Source organism: Rattus rattus, chromosome 5 (assembly GCF_011064425.1).
Source record: "Rattus rattus isolate New Zealand chromosome 5, Rrattus_CSIRO_v1, whole genome shotgun sequence".
Taxonomy (NCBI): Eukaryota; Metazoa; Chordata; class Mammalia; order Rodentia; family Muridae; genus Rattus; species Rattus rattus.
Genome location: NC_046158.1, coordinates 49,418,721 through 49,440,957, shown reverse-complemented (window position 1 = coordinate 49,440,957; position 22,237 = coordinate 49,418,721). Strand labels below are relative to the sequence as shown.

The 22,237-nt window shown below is 46.1% G+C and overlaps 1 protein-coding gene and 1 non-coding gene across 3 annotated transcripts in view; one reads left to right on the top strand and one right to left on the bottom strand.

The window, feature by feature from the left end:
* The window catches only part of Rapgef4 (Rap guanine nucleotide exchange factor 4), a 287,989-nt gene that overhangs the window by 128,267 nt on the left and 137,485 nt on the right, over nucleotides 1-22,237 (bottom strand). The window lies entirely within an intron of this gene.
* On the top strand, nucleotides 8,647-8,780 carry LOC116902536. Its single transcript, XR_004388139.1, has one exon. It is a non-coding gene; the product is annotated as a small nucleolar RNA SNORA42/SNORA80 family (small nucleolar RNA).

The window sequence follows — 22,237 nt, the reverse complement described above, 5'->3', positions numbered from 1 at the left end:
AAATAAAATAAGGCTTATTTATTTTTATTTTATGCATATGAGTGTTTGGGCTGCATGTATGTAAGTGTATGCGCGAGTGCCTGGTGAAAGAGGCTGGAAGATAGATAGATAGATAGATAGATAGATAGATAGATAGATAGATAGATAGATAGATAGATGGATGGATGGATGGATGGATGGATGGATGGATGGATGGATGGATGGATGGATGGATGGATGGACGGATGGACAGACGGACAGACGGATGGATGGACAGATGGATAGACAGACAGACAGATAGTTATGAGCCACCACACATCAGTCTTCTGCAAGAGCAGTCAGTGCTCTTACCAACTGAGACATCTCTCCCATCCCTAATTCTTGTAAAAATCAACAGTAATATCACCAATACAAACCACGGAAATGTAAATTCCAAAGTAAATCTGTTTCTGTATTCATAATACAGACTCCAGACCATTGCAGGATCGTTTTCCCAAGGGTAGCAGCACAGGACGGCCATCCCTGCAGAGGAAGCTACCTGGGGTGGATTTGCTTTCTGGCTGTGCACAGAGGGCAGACAGCAAGAAGGGAGCTGAGCAGAGGGGGGGCTGGGTTCAAGATCAAGAGGACCTCGCTAGCTCGGAGATGCTGAATCTCTCACCGAGGGGGACAGGCACTAGGCATTTCTCAGTTCACTTCCTCTAGAAACGTTCATCTTCCTTCCTCCTCAGCTCCCATCCCGCCCTGTGAGGACCAGTGGACACACGGCATCCACACAGAATGACTGGTTCCCTATTCATGCCCACACAGCACCAGACAAAGACATTGACTGTTGGCCCCTCAACCCCCCAGAATGGATGGTCCCTCAGCTCCCATCATCCCTTTCTGTTAAACACTTCCACTTTCCACGTGGGTCCAGCCTTCCTCCCATCTGCTGGTTAGGCTGACTTGGTTCACTTGTCTCCACTGGTTTTATTATTTGCTGAAACTTCCAGCGAACAATGAGATAGCTTTGTCAAGCTAAAACAACAAATATTATTGTATATCTCTATGGAATCGGGGCAGGCTTGAGAGGCCCGTGTATTGTGAGGATTGTGGGAGGTGGAGAGGCTTAAATGCTTTGAACAGATCTTAGCTTTTGTCCTCTCTCTGCTCTGGGTCGTCTGCCTGTTCTCTCAGCAGCTTGTGTTCTTATTGGCTGCCCCGAGCCTGGACTGTCTAGTGTCCCTCTAAAGCTCAGTAACAGGTCATATAGGCCCTGCTGCCCTCAACATTGGTCAATGTTTTAGGACCAATAATGGGAGTGAGGTTTTAGCCCGCTGTGAACAGTATGGTAGAGAACACTATGATGTCTTGTGTTCAGAGGCGTGGGGTATGACTGAGGGAATCTCAAGGACATGGCTTTAGGAGCCAGGTGATTGTGACCTCTAGTTGTGGCTTTACACATCTCTGTTGGTGCCAACGAGCCATGGGAAACCTTGTCCCCAGCCCTGTCTGCCTGTCCCTCCATCTGCAGCTTCCATAGCCTCCCCCTGCTCACTCCTTTCTAAGCACACTGGACTCTTTAGAAGCCAACACACTGGGCCTCCTATTGTCTGTGCCCCCACAGCAGGCCTTCTCAGTGTCTCGTCTGAACGTGCTTCCTTGATGTGGTTGTCCCCAATGCTCTACTCTTTTGCCTCAGCTCCCTTGTCTGCCCCATTACAAGCTAACAGAGAGAGAGAGAGAGAGAGAGAGACCCTGCTATATTTGCCCTCATTGTGTACCTGGAGTCGAGCAAATGCTCTACTATGGCTCACCTCATGGGGATAGAGGGCCTGAGTCAGCCAACTGTCAGGTTCTCATGGCTCTGACACAAAATAAACATAGTTCCCATTTCCTCTACATCATGTGTTTCCTGGACAAAGGCTTCTGTCAAAGGCTTCATGTTTACTTGACTTCTGTCAAAGGCTTCATTTTAATGCTCGTCAACTAAAAGGCAGCCCAGTGCATGAAGATCTGCCATCACGAAGCTAGTGATCTGGATTTGGATCATGTGATCTCTACAGTGTTTGCTCTTCATGAATGAGCTCCCTGCTTTCAGGCAGGGACAGGGGAAGCACGATGATCGGTGGCTGCAGAAGAAAACAGAACCTAAACCTAATTTGTCCAATCTCCACAGATGTCAGGTGAAATGACTCAGCAGGAAGGGGTCCTTGCCAGCAGGCCTGGTGACCTGAGTTAGGTCCACGGAACCAATGTGAAGGTCATAGGAGAGAATCGACTCCAGGGCGTTGTCCTCTGACCTCTCCATATGCGCTGTGTCACAAGCACCTCCCCCCTCCCAGTGATATTATTTTAAAGTTGGATACTTATTTATGAATACTTATTTGTGGGTTAAAAGGAAGTATGGAGGAGAAAAGAGAGAGAGAGCAGAGCTAAAATACGTTCATAGGTAAAAGTTAAATTATGGAGAACCCATGCATAACTTCCGTTTTAGTCTCAATAAAAGCATAGCCATGTAAAATTTTCATTCCAACACAAACCTATATGCATGCATATCTCCCCCAAACCCCCTCCTCCTGACTGCATCATCTCCTTGGCAGTGTGCTGCAACCACAGAGGCCATCAATGGAGTCCTGGGAAACTGGGTAAAACGTTTTCATGTAACATGAATAAAGAAAAAATACGGGGTTGGGGATTTAGCTCAGTGGTAGAGCGCTTGCCTAGCAAGCGCAAGGCCCTGGGTTCAGTCCTCAGCTCTGAAAAAAAAAAGAAAAAGAAAAAGAAAAAATACTGTCAGAAGGAAAAATGAACTTTATTTAAATTTGGTTTAAATGAAAACTTCAATCGTTGGCATTTAGGATAAATGACAGGCCACGTCGGGGGATGTTTAATGTTTGTATTTCGAGCAACCCAGCTCGTTGAAATTGGGTAGGAGTTCGTTGGTGTTTATATTTTTTCACAGATCCAACTTGTGGTTTTATTTCCCTGCCTATTTTAACCTTGTGTTTTGGGTAAGTTGCTCACGCTCACCTTGTGCCTACTTTATAGCCCAAGATAGGCTTAATTAACGATCCCTCCTCCTCAGTCTCCCAAGCGGTTTTGTTCTTCTCCCTTAACTGTCTTCTTCAAGTCTCACCTAGTATTCCAGGGTCACCCTTGGCCATCTGTCCTAAATGGAATCTGAGTTGGCTGACCTCTTTTGGCACTGTCATTTTGATCTCTGGTCACTGCCTTCCGAGGTCAGTCTTACGTCTATAACTCTGTTTTCTGGGAGGCACATTTTGGCTTCCTTGAATTCTCCACGTTGCTCTACATTAAGGTCCAGGGGACCCCTATATCCAACATCCTGTGGGAAAAGGCTGAAAAGGGTCTGTCTTACGCAGCTACTCTTCGATCACACGCAAAAGCAGCTTGCTGATGCAATTTAGAAACCTAACTTCAAATGTTGATTTTCCAGTCAGAAAGCAGACACTGAGCCTCCCTATAAATCATAGCACTAGAAGATGTCTGACCTTTCCAGCAGCCAACACAAATCAGGGTAGTCTGATCCAGAGGTACCAGGCTCATGCATCTCTCTCAAAACGGGCATTCTCCATATTGCCAAGAAAATGGGCATTCTTGATTTTATAGCAACTTTAAGCAAAAGTCCTCCCGTTTTAAAAACAATATTAAAATTTGCCCAAATTAGTAGATACACTGTTTTATCAATGAAGTGATATGCAAATCTGCAGGGAAAACTGTGGTACAATCTTTAGAGGACAAACCTTTAGGTAGTAGAGCATGGCCTTTTAACTGTTTCTTAGAAGGTTTGCCAGGAAAGTAACCACTCTCTGCGCCTTTCCCACCACGACACACAACTTACCCTGGACAAAACAGCTTCTCTAATCAGAGAACGTGCCAGGAGCTGATAATCACTCGGGTGGGGGCAGCCCACGAGGTGAGAGCCTTGTAAAGAAGTCTGACCCTGTACTCCAGGGCCTCAGAGTCTGGCCTAGGTTTTCTCTGCCCACCCACAGTCCCTTAAATGATGGCATTCGGGCTTGTCCTCTGCACTAATCAAAGCCAGCTGGTCTGGCCTGTCTGTAACCCCAGACACTGGGATGGCTGCCTAAAGGCCTTCCTAGTTCAGCTAAGGCCATAGGCAGGGGTTCATATATGCAGGAGAATGCTCACCACTGTAGCCTATCCAAATGGGCCCACAGGGTGAGGAGAGGCTGGGCTTGAAGCAAGGTGTGGGAACTAGAGCAATGAGGGGGCGGGGCTTAACTGACTGCGAGGCGTCAGCTGTGGGAGTCAGTGAGATTCCTTCACACGGTACAGGGCTCAGCACCCACACCAAACTCTTCCTGGTTCTCTTGGCAGCACCGATCCAGCTTTGCTTGACTTCGGTTTGGCTTCTTTCCCATCTGGATGTTTGCTGGGCTCCCCTTCCTTTCAGGTTTTGGCTCCTGCTTTGAGAATCTTCCGTCCTGATGTTTAGGACTCCCAGTCTACCCAGTACCTACCTCTGTCTTCTTAGCTCAGTCTCCCTTCTACCTGTTGAATCTCTTGCTGTCCCTAAGACAGGCAAGACCCCATTCATCGGTGTGCAGGTGACAGCCATCAGGAGGGTAACGGTGTCAAGCTGCACTGGCCCTCTTCCTCCAGAGACCTGGGGACCTGTCACACTAGACCTGGCTACATTATCATGCAGGTTTCCCATCTGGAGCCTGTGAGACACTCCTTGGCAAACTGTAAGACGCTGTGCATGTACTGAGGGGTGAACTGGGTTGTCGTACCAAGAGGCCAAAGCGTTGGCTGAGTGGCAGTTCCAAAGACCAGATCTCCCACTTGGAGACATCCCGAATGACAGGTACCTTCATTTTACTGAGTTCACCCAGATCTAGATTTCTGGAGAACACTAGCTCAGGTACAAGGTGACACTTTGTGCTAAAACTCGTGTTGGTTGACAGTCACACAGCGTACTATAGTTTAAAAACTATCAAACTGGGTTGGGGATTTAGCTCAGCGGAAGAGCGCTTGCCTAGCGAGCGCAAGGCCCTGGGTTTGGTCCCCAGCTCCGAAAAAAAGAAAAAAAAAAAAAACTATCAAACTGTGCGCTGTAGGTGGGTGGACCGTATTGTATATAAATCATAGCTCAACGCAAAGTAGAGAAGACGCTCAGTGGACTTCAGGACATGAACATAACTTGCCCAGTACAGCCTGACTTCTGTCAGAGGGAGGGATAGAAAAAGATGAGGAGTACCGGATTCCAGAAGCCCTGGATGGGCTCTGATAAAGCTGATTTTACCTGTGTGAAGCCAGCCCTGAGCTGCTGTGGGAGGGATGCCGCTTGGCACAGGAACTGGTGTGTGTAGGTTCCTCTGTGCCTATAGCATGCAGAGCGATGCAGACTATTTCCAGCATTTGATTTTTTTTCCCAAACAAAAGAAGAAACGAAGCACACAAAAACCCAACAGCGAGTTGACGAGCGACTTTGCATATATATAGAATTTCCAGGCAATAAAGCATGTGCTCCAACAAGCTCGTCTTTGTTTAGGGGGAAATTATGCTTTGCGTTCCCACAATGCCCTCTTCCAAGCCCAGTGTGCCCTCCTAATTTAAATTAGTCTTTCAACTGTAGGAGTGTTCTAAAAGAAACGAATTTTCATAACATCCATTCATGGAACTTAACTAAAACTTCCATTTTTTTTATGGGGGCAGGGCAGTGCAAGCCCACAAAACAGTACAGTTTTCTTCTATGCACAATCCTTAGAACGATCATTTCCTGAATATCTATAAATATTATTTTGATCATGTGAATGGCTTTAAATAGCTGTTTATGAAAAACCCACAGTACCGTAAGCCTGCAAAGAAGCCCGCCTAATATAAAATATGAGTGATAGAATTAAACACAAATTGCACAATTATATTCTAATTTGTAGATTATAATTCAGTGTGTCATAATGATGTATCCCCAAAATTATGTTATCTTAAAAAAAAAAGATAAAAACCTGATTAAGATAACTTTCCTTGTAAATCTTAAACTAGTTTCCTCATCCTCTGGGTAATTTCACTCTGTCCATCACAATAAGAACAATGCAAATGAAAGACCTGAAAGGAAGGTTAACAATCTCCCGGCTCGGCTGTCTTCTTGTAAGTAAAATTCTGTGTGAGCAGTAGTTCCCGTAGCGGAAGAGTGGAGCTGTTTTTAGCAGTCAGGACCTTGGTTTGGCGGCTGGAGAGTTGACTCTGTGGCTTGTTCTTCCAGATGATAGATACCATCTCAGCTCCTCATATCTGCCTGGGGCTTCAGCTCCAGGGGACCCCCTGCCACCGCCCCCAGGGCACCTGCATTCACACGGCTTACACTCACTCCGACATGTGAGCATATACATGTGAATACAAATACAAACTTTGATTCTTAGAGAACAAGGTAAAGAACCGACGTCGCTAGGTGACATCCGAAGCCTCCACGGTCACTGTCTTTTCTGAACTTAAAGCTGTGATGTGTGGATGGCAAGACAGTGGGAGGAGGAGGAATCTTATTAGAAGGTGCAGACGCAAAGTTGTGATAATACAGCTCATGCTGAAAAGTCATGATCTGAACAAGGCAAATTTGGAAACGGCTCTGAAGAAAATTCTAGCAACAAGTGTTGGTTGACTTTTAGTTTTACTCATTCTTTCCCCAAATTCTATCCTTCTTGTATACAAAACTTAGATGTGTATTTCCAAATGCCTGTAATGGACTGAGTGTGTCCTGTAAAATCCTATGAGACAGACGCACCTTCCGCAGGGCATTCATGGGGAGGACTCTGGGGGCGATGTGAGTGGACCTGTGGTAGTAGCCAGAGTGGACTTGTTTTAAAAGCAAGCTCTGCCCCCTTCTCACTCTGTCTCACCCATGTGATGCCTTCTGCCATTCTGTAATGCAGCAAGAGGCCCTCACTGGATTCATCTTGGAATCCTCAGCCTCCCAAGTTTTGAGCCAAGTTAATTTCCTTATAAATTACCCCATCGGCGATATTTGAATACAATAGCATCACAGTGACTCAGGCAATGCACTTATGGATCAGAACGATTTCTGTCGATAAAGTACAGCAGCACGGACTTCTGTGTTTGACCATCTCAGGAGGCCAAGTCAGAGTAGAACTGTTTCTGCATAAAGTTAAATGATGTTGGCCAATAGGAATCTTAGAACAGTAGCCACAAAATGTACCATTTGACGTGTTTGTATGGTGTATTCATCTTATTTCGGGTTGGTACAAAGCACTCAATCCTCACATAAGGAGGCCGAGCAAGTAGAGAAAGATGGCCCCTGGGAAACGCGCATGGGCCCTACTTTTGAGCAATAATTACCAATAATAGATTCCACAAAATCAAACTTTTAGTTAAACATGCTCAGATGTTTAAAAAAAAAAATACCACCCACCAGAATGGCTCACAACAGGGCAAGGAATTAAGAGTTCTGAAGGCGGAATCCAGCTGCTGTCTAGGGAAGATTGAAAACAAAGAAGAAGAAAAAAAACATGAAAGTGGAACGTTTGCAGGATGCTTCCTAGGGAGCATTTAAAACAGGCGGAAAGTCACAGCAGCCTCTGCTCCCCACTTCTGGTCCCTCGCATACAAGAAGCTGTGAAGAACTCTCCAAAGAAAACCCAAACACAGCTCTTCTGTTTGGGGCTCTTGGAAGAGGCTCCACATACAAAGCACCAAGTGGCCAATGAGCGTGCAGAGGGTTCAAGACAGCTCAAGTCCGGTGCGGCAACGATCCTCCTGCAGCTGCCCACTGCCCACTTTAAAAGCCAAAACGGTGTGTGTGCAGGTGATTGTGCTAGTGTGAACATTTCAAAAGACTGGTGTGGTCTTGAACGAGACACCGACAGCAGGACACAGAGACCCTCCTCATGAGTCTGAAACACCTCACGAGCAAAGGAACATCTCGGAGGCAAAGGGACATTCTCCACTGTCACAGAGCAGTTTTCTCATGAGCTCCTCACCCGAGCTGTCTATTGACGACAGTACATGATTGGAACATTCTTTTCTCTCTTCTACAGAGTCGCTTATACTTGTCCCCAAAATACATGTTCATAAAAAACAAACAAACAAGAAACCCCAACAGCTCTGCTACTCTCTTCCACCAAATTCTTTGCCCCAGAGCAAAAAGAGAAGAAAAGATAGAAAAGACTTAGAATTGTAAGTTTTAGAAAGATTAACCCTGGCTTTCTATTGTCCGCTTTGTAATAAAGCAGAATAATCCAGAGTTCTCAGAGGAAATCAATAGGGCTTCAGTGCCAAGAGCCCAGAATCTTGGGACAAAGAGGGACTATTGTGAGGTGACTCTGCACAAGTGAGTACCCATGAAAAAGTTAAGGTGGCTTTGGGAAAGCCTCTGAACAGACAGAGCTGTCCAGGAGGGCCACTGACCTTGAATATTCTCTGTAGGCCACTCTACACCAGATAGGAAGTGAGCGAAAAGGAAGGGGAAATATGTTGGTCCACGGCAATAGATCATCCTAAGACCGTAGGCCAGCCATATTGCACGCTGTATGCTCATTGCCCAGCCCTCACCTCCATCTATACTCATCTATTCTAAAGGTAAACTGTGATGACTGGTGGGTCTTACTCACCATGTATGAGGACACATGCAGAGTAGGCTGCTCTGACTTTGTATGTCTTTCAGCCCAAGAATGGAAAGGAAGAGCATGGGTTTGGATTTATGGCAGGCCCGTTCCCCTGGGCCTCTCATAGTGTCCCATGCTAGAGCAACCTGTGGCCCTGAACCATGGCCTGGCCTCTGTCTGTAGGCTGCTGGCACTGAAGTGGGTCGCACAGTAACAAGGGAAAAAAAAAGAATGCAAAGGAAGTCTTCATGCAGGGCAGTGTTTCTCAGCCTTCCTAATGCTGTGACCCTTTAATACAGTTCCTCATGTTGTGGTGAACCCCCCGTCATAGAATTATTTTTGTTGTTTCTTCATAGCTATAATTTTGCTGCTGTCAGGAATCATGTGAGTAATTGTGGTCTGAGGAGACCTCTGTGAAAGGGTCCTTAGAGTCCCAAAGGGATTGTGAGCCCCAGGTTGAGAACCATTGATGCAGAGTGATGCACTTTAAAAGAATTGTCCTAGCAGCGTCTTCACAAAGGGTCTGGGAAGAATTGTGTACTGGCTTGCACCTGAAGGCTCACGCTGTGACAACGTAAATACCAGTGTGCCAGTGAGGGGACCAACTTTAGAATGAATTCGCTTGTGTTTACAACACGATGGCTTTGGGCGTGTTAGACAAGCACTCTACCACTGAGTTACCCCCATGCCCCCCCCTGGAGGTGCATTTGAGAGCGGGAGCAAGCTGCTCATGGATGCCTAGAGCAGGAGAGGAGACCGTCTACAATGCCCATCCTCAGTACCAATGAATTGTGCTTTCACAAGGGGCTGCATACTGCTGAACTTTTGGCATTCCTGAAACTCTTCATATTTCTCTGAATCAATCCATTGCCAATATGACTGTGGCTAATACTCTATGCCCCCAAGGTCCTCACTAAATCAAAAAGACTAATGTAAAATATATATAAGTAAGGTCGTTATAATGTTTTATGAAGAAGAAGAGCCGAGAATCTGGAGTATCAATCCTTGTGCACACCGGTGACGGAGTGCAGCAGCCATCAGATCTGCTGAGGTCAGCGGTTTCTATGTGGCATTTCTGTGCTCCGTCTCTCTTCATTGTCTATCACACAGAACGTGGAGTACACAGTCCCACCCTGGGATTCGACACCTTCTTTAACACTGTCCCACTGCCTGCAGCTTCCCCAAGGCCTGACTCATTTCACCTCTCCCTGTCTTTGCTCAAGTTTCCCTTCCTGGTAATGTCTTCCTTTGACCTGCAGGTGCCCAGCCTCCCCACTTTATCACATGGACCAGAAATGACACATTTACACTGGGCCCTCACTGTCGTCTGGGCAGATTTCTATATCACCTCTCTCTTGTACACAGTACACTTTTAGATATGAGCCACACTATATTCTCTCTCTCTCTCTCTCTCTCTCTCTCTCTCTCTCTCTCTCTCTCTCAAACCAGACTATAATATGGTGAAAAAGGGGCAGCCTCCATAAAATTTACTGCATAAATCAATATATTATATGACATCATAAATATATGTGAAATTTCCAACAGAATGAGCATTCCTGAATTTCTGATTTCCTTTTCTAGTTACCAGGTCAAAGTTTAAAGACCTGTGGGTGCCCCTCCATAAATGCCACGGTTAGCTCAAGATCTACAGAAGAAATGATATATAGGCAGTACATTAATTCATTTTATGGGCACCTCTTAAGTAATTGTCTGACCTTACAACTGAACCTAAGTGACCACCAGGAAGCAGTCATGAAGGTGAAGGGGAAGGCAGAAAAGGAATGGAGAGACTGTCAGTGAGCTGGCTGGTCCACTAGGGACCCTTAACTAATGCATCCCGGAAGTGTGCCTCAAAGCACAGGGATCCAGATGACTTGTCTGCAGACTCTCAGCTTCCATTATCAGGGTCCACACTAGCTAGCTCCCTTGACCCACAAATGTCCCAATTATCTTGAGTTTAGGCTGGAGAATCTCTTGTGGTTTAGGAAAGAGCAGGCACACAAAGGCTGCGAATCACTGTGACAAGGTGCTAATGTGCTCCGGAACTGTCCATCCCACCAGCCGCTAAGATGGCGGCCATATCACATGTTGATCTGATACAGGAAAGAGCAGTGGAAAAAGGACCTAAGGACTTACAAGTGTTTTGCAAGGATGGGGTGCCAGGGGAAAAGGTGGGGTTCTCAACAGATGTCCAGTAATACCCAAAGCTTATAACCCCTCACCTGAGCCCTCTGACTCCCACCAACATCCACCTCTACCACTCAATGCACAAGAGGACTAAGCACAGGCATGTATCCTTTCACACTCATTATAAGTTCCCACCACTGTGCAATCGGGCCTTGAGGGTCTTTTACAAGTACATGAGCAGTAAAGAGAGGAGGGGCCCTCTCCCCTTCTCGTAGGCTTTGATGATGGGTTTGAAAAAAGTTTCCACCTAGTATGTGAGGGATGTGCTGGCTACTACTTGACACGAACTATAGTTATCTGAAAAGAGGGAACCTCAACTGAGAAAGTCCTTCTGGAAGAGTAGGCTGAAGGCAAGAACATTTGTTAAATTAGTGATAGATTTGGGAGGGCCCAGTCCATTGTAGGTGGGGCCGCCCCTGGACTAATGATCCTGGCTTCTATATGAAAGCAAGCTGAGCAAGCCAGCAAGCAACACCCTCCTTGGCCTCTGCCTCAGCTCCTGACTCTAGTTCCTGCCCTATTTGAGTTCCTGCCCTGACCACCACTATGTGATGGACCACTATGTGGAAGTGTAAGCCAAATAAATACTTAGCCTCCCTAACTTGCTTTTGGTCATGACATTTTACCACAGCAATGGTAGCCTTGACTAAGACCAGAGAAATCTACTACTGATGACAGTGAACACCTTGATTAAGACTAGAGCAGTCCACTACTGATGATTGTGAACACCCTGACTAAGATCTTCTACCAATGACAGTAGCCTATTACTAAATGTTCTCTGAGTCAGTTTAGTAAAGCCATGTGTACTCACTGTTACCAGAAATTTCTATGACAATTGGAAAAAGGATAGACTACCTCTCTTCCTGTTGTTTTACTTATTTATTTATTTTTAGCTGAACCTGTGCCCTGCACTGCTCATTTGGGAAAGAAGTCAGGTGCCCGCTCATTTCTCCCTGCCACACGTGCACCTCAGCCACGCTCTCATCTGCCTCTGATCCCACCACGAAGAACAAATGACCATGAATTCAGCTCTTCGCTTGTAATCAGCCTTACTTTTCCATCAAGCGTCTTTTAGCTTAGCACTGACCCAGAATTTTGAGAGAAACAGATGCCATAGCAATGAGTTAGGGAAAACAAAAGCAGAAATCAGTCTGTAAAATGCTCTCTGTAGAACGGCTCAGTGGGGAAAGCATTTGCCGTGCAAGCACAAAGACCCGAGTTCAGATCTCTGTAGCCTTCATAGAAAGCTGGGCGTAGGTGAAGCCAGGAGGATCCTGGGAGATCTCTGGTCAGCCAGTCTAGACAAAGAGTGAACTCCAGGTTCAGGGGGACACTCGATCTAAAAATATAATGTAGAAAATGACGGAGGAGAACATCTGACCTTGATCTCTGGTCTCCAAGTATATACATGCAAGCAAGCACACTTGAAAACACATGTGTGCACATGACTACGCCACATACACACGAAAAGAAAAAAAAAAAGAGATGGAATAAAATAAAAGGAAAAAACCCTACCCATTTAGGGATTGAGAGAAATCAAAAGACACGGAGACACATTCTAACTTAATATCTGACAGATGTTACAGTAAAATATTCATAAAGAATAGGTCAGCACCAGTCTTAGAGTAAATCAAAGAAAAAACATCAAGTCAGGCCTGGCTTCTGGGGTTTGGGACCTGCAACCTGTGCCATTGTGGGGGCACTGGGTCTGGATTACTACTGTACAGCTGTGGTCCTGGGAGTCTTAGTAATTTTCAACAAAGGGCCCCATGTTTTCATTTCCATTTCTGAGCCTGAGTGAAAAGATAGAGATCACTGGATACGACATATCCTGTCCACATGCCATGACCCGGAGGGAATGGACTTGAAGGGACGGTGCTTTCCACACACCCCTCCTTGTTTTCTCACGGATTCATTGCCAGCTACCTCTCTGGGTTTACAGATGCTAGACATGTCGGATGGAGGAAGCAATGGGTAGCCTGGTGGTGAGGGCTGACAGCAGGAAGCCCCAGTGAATGAGGTTCTGAGTGGATGAGACTCTAAAGTCCTTCCATCCGCTTCCTCATTTGCAGAAGCAGGAAATGACATTTCAAAGGACAGCCAAGGAAAATTCTTCAAAATAAGTCTCCCTTAGATAAAGCCTAACTTCCTTGCAAAGAAAATTCTTGAGTCCCCATAGGTGGGGCAGGGCGCAGGAGAGGGCACAAAGGTCACCGGGGAGTCCCCAGGGACAACTGTGGAAACGGCTGTCGCCAATCCCCTAAGTTCTGACTCTGAGCATTGGCTCTTATCAGTCATCAAACCTGCCCAAGCTTCCTGTCCTTAAATCACTACAAACGTCACCAGAAGCTTTCCTTAGCAAAAAAAAAAAAAAAAGTTCTGGCACCAGAACCTCAGCTGTCCAAACTGAAACCCTCTAGAGGGTGTCAAGTCACAGCCGAAGTCCCCTGGTTACATGCTCTCCGAGCATCGTCTCCTGTCTTGCTTTCCAGTCCTCAGGCTGCTGCCTGCGGTGGCATGTGAGCTCGGCAGTACCGACAAAGCAGAGGCACACAAGGCCTCCCTCTTTCTGTGACTGCACATGTGTGCCTCATACACCACAGTGCGGTCCCAGAGTCTGAGAGACAGAGCCCAGGGACACAGAGTCCTTTAAACACACTTCATACTGGAGTGCCTTTTCCTTTGCAAAACTTACAGCTTCTATTCTCCAAGTTTCCTTACTAAAGTTGACCTGAATCTTATAAAATTCCCATCCATATTTAATTTTCTTTCCTTGCTGCTTAGAAGGAGTGAGTCAAGCACAGAGGTGTATTCAGAGCTGGATATCTGTGTACACATGTTCGATTATAACTCATGTGTGTGTCTAGACTAGTCCTCTGCTAAGGCCTTTTCCCGTCAGTGGGAATTACAAACTATAATGGCCTCCGTGGGAGAAGAAGCATTTGCTACTTGGACACCATCCTAATTACGAAAGTCTCTCAATGAACAGAGAGCAAATATTGCCCACGTTTCTAGCAACGGGACATGCTTCAGTGTCTAAACCACTGAAATCTGTTTGTAAGCAAGAAAGACTTCCTGACGCCATCGTAACGCTTAAAAGTGTGACTGATGAAACGTGAACAGTGAGAAGCCAGCAAAAAAATGGATTTCTTTATAAAACAGACCCTGAAGTTGTCAAAACCCCATTAATTTAAAAGGATTCATCGTCATGGGACCTCTCTCACGGCTCTTCGGCAAGGGGAAAATGAGTGTCTCTACTGGTGAAGTATAACTTCGTTAAGTATTAACAGAGAAGGTCTGGCTTGAAGTTCTCACTCAGATCTGCTCTCCGAGATGATGAATGTGGCTTTCCTGGTATTTAAAATGAGTTCAAACCACCTACCAATCTCAGGAACTGCTCGCCAGCACTCACACACTCCTTTCCTCGTCTGCAGGCTCTCCCCCAGTGGAGAGGTGTCTAGGAAGTCGATTAAAGCACCACCCGCATAACCCCGTAAGTGGTTGCCAGCCCCAGGAAGATGGACAATTGGGCTCCTCGCCAGATCAAATGCCTCCCATTAGGCAGTCAGAAAATGCGAAGCTTCCAGCAGCTCGCAGGCTCTAGCAACGTGAAATCACCACCACTCAGATAAATGTGGGAAACTGTGGAAAAACACTGCCCTCCACTTTCCAATTCCGTCTTCCACGGAAAAGGAGAATATTAAGTTGGTTGTAACATGCCAGTCACCAAGAGGCAGCTACGACGGCGACCACAGTAAATGTAGAGCGACTTTAAAGGTGTTTAGTTCAGCTGACGAGGCAGGGACAATATCAGGGATGGTGAAATATTCTTATGTTCCACAAGAAAAAACTAAAGGAGACGAAGTCAGCACGCCTCTAAATGAAAGATGGCGGTGAGACTACGATTATCCCCCATTTAGTGCTGTAAGAGGTCAGGCTACCAATAAATACCCAGCTTCCTCCGGGGCAGGGGGCGGGGGAAGTATTAACAATTCTCCCAACAGCTCTTCCACCAACACAGTGTCAAGTGATACCCCAACCCCTACCCCATGCCACCAAAGACTCTCTCTACTGCACAGCTGAGAGAGTCAAAGGAGCCAGAAGTACCAGGCATCCTTGATAACTCCCCTCTCAACCACACGCAATGTCTTCCATCTGGAAAATGGCTGGGCATGGACAAAGTAAGAAATGATCCAAGTCCTTTACCATCAAGATTCTCCAAGTGCAGTGTGTGTTCTCGGTTACCTCTGCGTTGTCCTGTACACCGGTAAAGGACATTCAATGGAGACAAGATAGCTTAGTGGGTAAAGGAGCTTGACACACAAGCCTGAGTTGGATCCCCAGAACCCATGGAAAGGTCCAACTCTACAAATTTGACCTCTGACCTCCATATGTTGCATGCATGTCATACACAGGCAATAATAAAATATTTTTAAAGAGCATGCAATACTCTGACATGAATATGTGGTTATTCTATCTTCTGCCTGGTTACAGGTTCTTGAGTAAGTCCATACTATAGCAGGAGAAAAATAAAAACCCAGGCACTATGATACGGACAGCAATAAGCCATTTTAAGTGCAGACTTCTACAAAGTGTCATGGGAATCCAGAAAAGAAAAAAAAAAAAAACCTCTATTTGTGGGAATTCAGAAGTTTTACAAGGTGGATGAAAGCCAAGCAGAGATCAGAGCTTGTAGGAGTATTTTCTAAGCAGGAAAAGACAGAACTGGGTTTGTAGCCAGAGACAATGGTGTATGTAGGGGCTTAGATACAGGCTGTACAAGAAACCAAAGGAAGACGACTGATGGGTATGGTTATGTAGAAAGAGCTTTGTCTTCCTCCATTTTGTGTTCTTTTGTCAATATACCGAAGGCTAGGCATTTTAACAAAGAAAGTTTTATTCGGTTCATGATTCAGGAGCCTCGAAGGTTCGATTCATATAGCCCACATCAGCATCCTGGAAAGGACCCCATCAGCAACATCGCAGCAAGACTGTGAAACAGAAAGGGAACCAGCCATGTGCAGAAAGGGTACACATGTGAGCAAGGAAGGGAGGGGGGTAGAGAGTCTTTTTTTAGTAACTACTAGTCCTGTTCCACTGCACTGCACAGAGAGATAATTCATTTATTCATGAAGGTGGAGCCACGTGTCCTGCCTTCAGCTAAGCCTCTTGGAGGCTTCACCCTGCCTCTTGGAGGTTCCATCCCACTCTTATTCCAGGGACCAAGTGTCCAGCGCATGAACCTTTGAGACGTAAAGCATATCTGAGCCATAAGAGCCTTCCTGGAGCAGATCAGGTCACAAACTCTGCAAAGGGCTGGCCTTTTCAGGGCACACAGTCCTGGCCATCTGAGTGGAAAAGTCGGCATAGACAATGTGCAAGTAGATGAACGTGGCTATGTTCCAACACGGTTTTGTTTACAAACACAGCGGCGGTCTGGATGTAGACAGTTGCTCTACCGCTGAGCCGTCAAGGGCAGTCTGGATGTAGACAAAGCCATAGTTTCACAGCCTTGTCCTGGAGCATAATAACAGACACAGCTGTAAAGGCACTGAGAACCAGATCAGAGACACTCAGGCAGGCATTGCTTCGAAGCCTGGGAAGCACGAGTATTTTTTTAAGTGAAAGAGAAATGATGCAAATCTTCATGCTCAAACCAATAACAACGGCATCCGGTGTGGCCCAAATCAAAGCTATATCCTTTCTGTTCACTATACTCTGATTTCCTCAAATTGAACCTAGCTTGGTCATGGTCTCCCACATAAACGTAAAAGCAGGGAGATGCTCCTTTGGATCTGGAAAGCAGCACGGTACATCACATCCTGCCTGCTCTGACACGCCTGAACAAAAGTCTTAGATTAAGACAGGAAGTCTCTCTTTAGTGAAAGCTCTCTGCCAGTGAACCCAGTAAACGGCCCCACAGAGGTGGAGTCCACACTGTCCAACAGGGGCCCTGAAGAGGTCGGTCTGTGCACAAAGGTCCCCTTGTTACCAGCAGTGCAGCCACAAGGACATAAGCAATCCAGAGGACAGGGACAAATGACAGCAAGGAGGCAAGAAGGGCACCTTTCATAGAATTGGCTTTCAATTCAGACGGCAAGATAATATTTATATTCTGTCTACTTCGAATCACCGAGAGGGCCCTGTGCTGGGCCACAATCATGATGAGCAAAAACAGTTGGCTCTCAGAGAGCTCACAATCTAGGGGAGGGGTCACTAAACTTCTTCTGACCAAGTATATAAGGCAAACCTTTATATGTTGTGAGCCAGATGGTGCCCTGCACAAGTCACCTTGCAGTTGTATCTGAAAAGAACAGGTAATACGGGAACCAGTGGATGTAATGGTGTTCTAATAAAACCATGTTTCAGCTGAATTAGACGCAGCTGAAGAGAAGTGTGCAGAGATGAAAGGGATAGAGGTGGTAAAGCACCAGGCACTTGGGAACTTGAGGTGCTGGACCAAGCCTGAGAGGTCTAGGGAAGAGCTGGAGAAGGAGAGAGTGGTCACAAGCACCTAGAAGAAGGGAGGGTCAAGCAAGGAGGCTGAGGCACAGCAAGAGTCCTGGACGCTGCCGGTCTCAGGGGCTGAAAGACAAGAAAAGCCGGGTCCCTGTAGGGCAATCAGATGCAGTAGGGACCTTGGCTTCTATAGTAAGAGAAAAGCATCAAAGGGCTTCAGGGACTGATTGGTTTGCTCTAAGAGATTCAGAGATGGCCTTAGGCCAGGAAGCAGGCCACAGGAACCTAAGCAGAAGCTTAGGGAAGAGTTCTATCTTGGTTTTGACTCCACTGACAGCCCGCCAGGGTTTAGGTCTCAGTTTGTAGGAGGTGTGTTTGGAATCTCAGAAAGCATATAAAAGGGGAACTGAGATAGCAGAGAGAGAAAAGCAAGGCTGCTGTGGATGACTGGAAGTCAAGTAATCATTCTGAGACTCCCTGAGGAGGTCCAGGACGTGCATCTGACACCCACCCATGAGGGGATGAAAAGGCTTTTGCATACAAGCCTCATTGCTTGAATGAACATGGGAGACATCATGCTGCCCTCTGCCTGTAGAGACCCCTTGGGCCCTAGTGTCATCTCTATTGCTTTAATAAAGTACCTTAAGAAAAAACACCACAGAGGAGGAAGGAATGTATTTGGCTTATAACTCCAAGTTATAGTGCATCACTTCAGGAAAGTCAAGGCAGATGGTCACATCCCATCTCGCTAGCTTGCGCCCTCGTACTCAGCAAACATCCTCTACACTTACACCATCCAAGGCTCAGCCCATAAACGGTACAGTCCACATTCAGGATAGATCTCCCCACTTCAACTACCAATCAAGACAATCCCCCATACACATGACCACAGGCCAACTTGGTCTAGATAATTCTTCATAAGGCTCTCTTCCCAGGCGATTCTGGGTTGTGTCAAGTTAACAGTGAAACCTATCCAGCACACCTAGGTAGTGAAGAAAGCCACCAGGAAGAAGTAGGGGGACACAGATGGTTGGAGTGGGAAGGAGAGATCAGTCCACTGAGCTGCCAGACAGGGTGTTACGAAGATGGTGTACCAACAGTACTCATGGAAACTCACCCTTTTGCCTCATCAGAAGTAAAACAAGAAAACTAGAAGCTATTTTCAAATGCTGCCACGTCTTTGTAAACATATTTCTTTTTTGGCCAATGTCAAAAAAAGATGTCTACAGAAATGATGTTATCAGCCAGAAGACTATGTTTAGACTATTGAACAACTAAAGCATCTCAGATAAGGACAATTCAAAACAGACCTCAAAACCTTTCCAGGTGTGGTGAGGTAAGTCCTTAATCCCAGCACTTGGAGGCCGAGACAGACAGATCTGTATGAGTAGAGGCTAGCCTGGTTTTCATAGAGTTCCAGGCCAGCCAGAGATTCATACTGAGACTCTTTGTCTCACAACAAACAAACAAAAACTCCTTGAGGCAAACTAATTTAACCTTTGTGCCTAGCAGCCCAGTGCAGAAAGGGCTGAGCAAACACCGAGAAAGGCCAGCACAGGATTCCCGCAGCAGCAGGAATGTTCTCGATCTCAGTTGGAGAGAGCGTGCGTTAGAAAACACAGCTTGAAACGTGATGTGAGAAGCACGAAGACAAATCTCATATGCGTTTCTTGGAGCAAAACCAATGGTCCAGGCAAATTCTTTGGCCTTCTGTATCTACAGTCTGGCATCCATAGATTTGACCAGTGACTGAAAATATTTAAACCGTCTGCACTGTAAACACGCATATGTTTTTTCCTTTTCATTGCTCCCTAAAGAAGAGAAAATACCAAGGCACATGTTGTGTTTGGTTTTATAAGTAAGCTAGACATCAATAGAGAACATAAGAGGGTAGGCACAGGGCTCATACAGACAGTCCGCCATTTTAGATAAGGGGCTTGTGCACAAGAACCAACCCTATGGACTATGGGGAATACAGACTTTGCAAACACTCATCCAAGACCGGTATGCATCAACCAACCATGGACACCACTGACTGCAAACACATGTTTTCTAACCAATCTACCTCCCCGCTGTAAATGGGGCCTAAAAGTACTGGTTACCCAAATTACAGTCCAAGGTCAACGTGGTATTAAGGTTTTGTATCTGAAGGTAAAGAATTTCAAACCGCTCTCATGGTTTCCCACTTGGAGTTGCTGCTGTAGGAATGGTCTCCCAGGGAGGCTCTGCTTCATGCATTTTAACGGCTCACTGCTGGTGCCCTGGTCCTGGGGTGGAGGTACATGGCTATAGTGGAATTTAAACACTGTGATCACAGGTCACTGTTGTAGCGAAATTGCTGTGGTGACAGTTTAGTTACTAGAAGAAGCCTAATCGATGAGGACAAAAATTGGTCTGATTCCACAGCCGCTGTCCCAACTCCATGAGTCCAATTATCTGGCTGACCACATATATCATCTCTCTTCTTCCTTTCTCAAAAATGACTCTGACACAGAACTTATTGTTTTCCCTAACCTAAATACCAGGTAAGGGGAGCCTTGGTGCTCTCACCTCCTTCCAAACCATATTTTGCATTTCATTTCTATACTACGTGAAGTTAGGTTTGTACTGGGACGGCTCAGGAGTAGACTCTGTAACTAAAGTTCACTCTCAGACACAGCTGGCTGGAACAAGCTTCCCGCACAGCCCACCTACTTGGAAATTGTCCTAAAGGAGAGCAAAATCTGGGTAAATTCCAACCAGATGGTTAGCCAACCAAACTTTTCTTAATGTCAGTCAGGCCCTGTGAACGTCCTCTCACAGGGAAGAGTTTGTTCTATGAACTGCTCTCTTTAAAGAGTCTTTACCCATCTCTGACAGACTCTCCCCAAGACTGGGATAGTGTGTATTTTTAAGCATTAAACACGTTGCTTTGAACATAGCTTATTCCTGTCTCCTAACCACCTTCCTGACCATCTGATCCTCCAGCCAGATGATCCCCTGCCTTGGCTTCATCCTTTGGAGTCAGTGGATGAGTGGCCATTGACAAAGTTAAAATGGAACGATAAAACATGAGTTAGTTCAGTGATCGAACCAAGCAAGAGCAAGGAAGCATTCACTACTCTGCATAGGCAGAACTGCAGAACTGGCGGACCTAGCACATGCCGTCCTAAGAGTACCGATGGCAATGACAGTGACGACTGGATCTTACAGTGTGGGAGGCGCTTCCACAAGTCACCTCAGCTCAGCTTCACCAAATTTTACAGTAATCCAAAGAGAGTATATCCTCACTTTTGCCAATAAAAAAAAAAAATGAGTTAAAGAGATAAGTATCTCAGCCAAGTGAATCACAGTTAAATGTCTAGATAGGACCAGCAAGATAGCCCTGGCTCAAAGGTAGATGAGCTGGTCCTGCAAGTCTGGTGACCTGAGTTCCATTCCCAGAACCCCTGCAAAGGTAGAAGGAGGAGAGAATGACACATACACAGGAGAGAGAGAGGGGGGGGGGGAGAGAGAGAGAGAGAGAGAGAGAGAGAGAGAGAGAGAGAGAACACCCCTAATAGTACATTTAACATTTTTAAAGGTCAAGATAGAAATGTAAACCTGGAGATGTGCAATTCCAAAACCTGCTTCCTTCATAACTCACAGTCAGCTCCTGCCTCCACTCCCCTTGGCTGTTTGTGTTTTTGTCTCTCAGAAACATTTCAGACTGAGGTATCTTTAAAGTTCATGTGTTTCAGTAAACAAGAGAGTTAAACAGGCACTGAGTAGGTCCCACTAACTAAATAACAAAGGCACAAGATCTATACTCCAGGCCCTCAGGGTCAAGCAGCCCCAGAAGACCCAGGGCTGCAGTGGGGAATTCATTCCGACTGGATCCCCCAAAGAGATCCAAAGAAATCAGAAAGAGAAGAGGAAGGCCAGGGGCAGCCATCTGCCACAGCAAATTTCAAGTTGATAAAAGAACATTACTGAATAGTCACAGGGCATCTCGTACTGCGTGCTCCAAGACAGATGGTTTCTGCGGAAATACATCATTTAATCTGAGAAATTTAATACAAAATTAGAAGACAAATACTGGATCCACTTAATTATCAACTGTTCCTCTGCTCAAGCCCAGGGACGTACGTATGTATTTATTTTAACGCTTTCCCATCTGTAGGTATAAACAAACTTATTGGCAAAGACTCGTGGAGAAGGACGCTTCCCCCTCAGCTCAGCTCACTTTATCCCACGTGGGGATTCTTGACATCACCTCTCCCCCTGCTACCTGCCCTCATCATCTCCTGAACGGCAGCTTCATGATGGTTTTATAGAACGTCCCCTCCGTCCATTTCGAAGAACAGGGGTGGATGGAAAGCAGAGCCATGTGCTGGAGTGGCACAATGCTAAAACCATTCTTAGCACTTTAGGATGAACAGATCCTTTCCGTTGGACATCAGTCTTATTCCCGGTGACAGGAGAAGAACTCAGGGTCACAGCTTAAACCCAGTGTTGTCCCCAGGAGAACAAAGGGCTTCTCTCTGAGTACAAGAAGTGTTGAGAGGTCTAGACCAGCCCGGGGCACTGTGCTGAATACCATTAAAACAGTAGATGAGAAAATAGAGGACCAGATTTGGTGGGACACACCTGTAGTCCCAGCCTACATTGGGATTAGAGGCTACAGGTGAGGCCCTGTGAGTGCACGTGAGCATGGAGGGGAGGAAGGCTTTGTGCATGGTAAGGCTTTGTCTATCTTGACTATGTGGAAGCATAGGTGTAGCATAGGAAGAAAAAGACCCGAGCTACGCTACAGATCCAAAGATTATGTGTCTTATTCATCTGAGAGCTTCGAGGGGCCCTCATCAAGTCGCTGTTATTTATACACGACTGTAACATTCTTGGTTGTCAGATTCCCAAGAGCACAGCCTATTAGAAGGGAGAATTATAATCATGAAAGAAATGTACCACAGGCAGGCCGCCGAGAGTAATGAGAATTGACAACTGGCCATTAAGGAAGCTAAGACAAAGGGGCCCAGGAATCGGAGTAGCTGTAAAGCATGGCA